Source organism: Panthera onca, chromosome D4 (assembly GCF_046562875.1).
Source record: "Panthera onca isolate mPanOnc1 chromosome D4, mPanOnc1 haplotype 2, whole genome shotgun sequence".
NCBI classification, from domain to species: Eukaryota; Metazoa; Chordata; class Mammalia; order Carnivora; family Felidae; genus Panthera; species Panthera onca.
The window spans coordinates 31953066-31955026 of NC_138351.1; the positions used below are offsets into that span (position 1 = coordinate 31953066).

A 1961-nucleotide genomic window follows, 5' to 3' on the forward strand; every position below is an offset into this window, starting at 1 on the left:
AGTAAAACATCGGTGTAAAGATTTACTGGTGTAAAAGATTGAAATAGAATGTGTTTAATGATGTGTTTAAACATGAATGTTTCTCTTCACCACCGTTTCTTCCCACGCTGCTCCCATCTCATTCTTCTCGCTAGATGTAACCACAGCTACCAATTTGCTGTGCATTTTTCTAGTGTTTTTCTATCATATGCATGCAAATGTATGTGCATATACCCATATATGATACGCTTCTTACTGAGCGGACTCGTACTACTTGTACAGATCATCAACTTGCTTTCGTCACTTAAACAGATGTATTTATCTTTTCTCCACATCCACTTGTACAATGATGGCACTCCTTTTAATAGTTGCATAGTTTGCCTTCGTATGGTTATAGCAATAATCAGTGGGAGGGGGACATCTTGCCTCCCAGAGTACCTATGACAATGTTTACAGACATTTTGCTGGAGGGAAGGGGTGCTACTGCCGTCTAGTGGGAGAAGTCAGAGACTCTGGTAAACACCTTTCAATTCACAGGACAGGAGCCTGCTGCAAAGAATATTGAGGTCAAAAGTTAATAGCGCTGCTTCCGCCTTCCTCCTTCCCCCAAGATGGCAACAGCCGAAGACGCGTTACTGCTACTGCGGCTCCCCGCGCTGTTCGAAACCAGCAAGCAGCTTCTGGACGAAGTGGAAGCAGCGACTGAACCCACCAGTTCCCAGATAATTCAAGATAAGGTATTCAGGGGACTAGACCTCCTTAAGAAGGCTGCTGAAATGTTATCGCAGCTCGACTTGTTCAGCCGAAATGAAGACTTGGAAGAGATTGCTTCCACAGACCTGAAGTACCTGATGGTCTCAGCTTTTCAAGGAGCGCTCGCCATGAAACAAGTCAACCCCAGCAAGCGTCTAGATCATTTGCAGTGGGCTCGAGAACACTTTTTAAACTACTTAATTCAGTGCCAGTATTATCATGTGGCAGAGTTTGAGCTGCCCCAAACCAACTCAGCTGATAATAATACTGCTAGTTCCTCCATGGCGTGTCCTAGCCTCGTTGCTGTGGCATCTGAAAGACAGGCTAAAATAGAGAGATACAAGCAGAAGAAGGAGGTGGAGCATAGGTTGTTTGCACTGAAATCTGCTGTGGAAAGTGGTCAAGCAGATGATGAGTGTGTTCGTGAATATTACCTTCTTCACCTTCGAAGGTGGATCGGTATTAGCTTAGAAGAGATTGAGAGCATTGACCAGGAGATGAAGATCCTGAGAGAAGACGACTCCTCAAAAGAGGCATCAACTTCTTACTCATCTCCTCAGGACAGGCCTCCAATGAAACCCTTCGTTCTCACTCGGAATGCGGCCCAAGCCAAAGTATTTGGAGCTGGTTATCCAAGTCTGGCATCTATGACGGTGAATGACTGGTATGATCAGCATCAGAAATATGGAGCATTACCAGATCAGGGCATAGCCAAGATAACACCAGAGCTCAAAAGAGCAGCTCAGCAACAGGAAGATCAGGAACAAAAGGAGGCAGAGGAGGAGGAAGAGGTGGAGGAGGAGGGGGAAGAAACACTCCACAGAGTTCGGGAGTGGGATGACTGGAAGGACACCCATCCCAGAGGCTATGGCAACCGACAGAACATGGGTTAGTCTTACCACAACAAGATGGGACTTCAGGGACTCACATCTTCCCAGCCAAGGAAAGCCATGCAGTCTTCCCCTACCTGGGCTCCTGCTTCAGCTGTGTAAAATGAAGATGCTTAATCTTGCTTTATGTTCAATAAAATGTCAAACAAGTAAGTGTGTATTTGTACTCTAGGTGATCAGCCAGCAATCTTGTTTTGGTGTTATCATCCTCATCATGGTGTATTCCAGTTTCGTAAGTGGAAAGAAAAAAGTACTGACAAATGGCTCTGTATAATCAATGGCTATATAAATTCTCTTAAAAAATAATAAAAGTCCCTTTATTAAAAAAAAAGTAAATAG

General features: G+C 44.5%; 1 pseudogene; it reads left to right on the top strand.

Annotated features, from left to right (window-relative positions):
• The first annotated feature begins 590 nt into the window (after positions 1–590).
• Positions 591–1712, top strand: LOC132663511 (immunoglobulin-binding protein 1 pseudogene; annotated as a pseudogene).
• Positions 1713–1961: the final 249 nt, after the last annotated feature.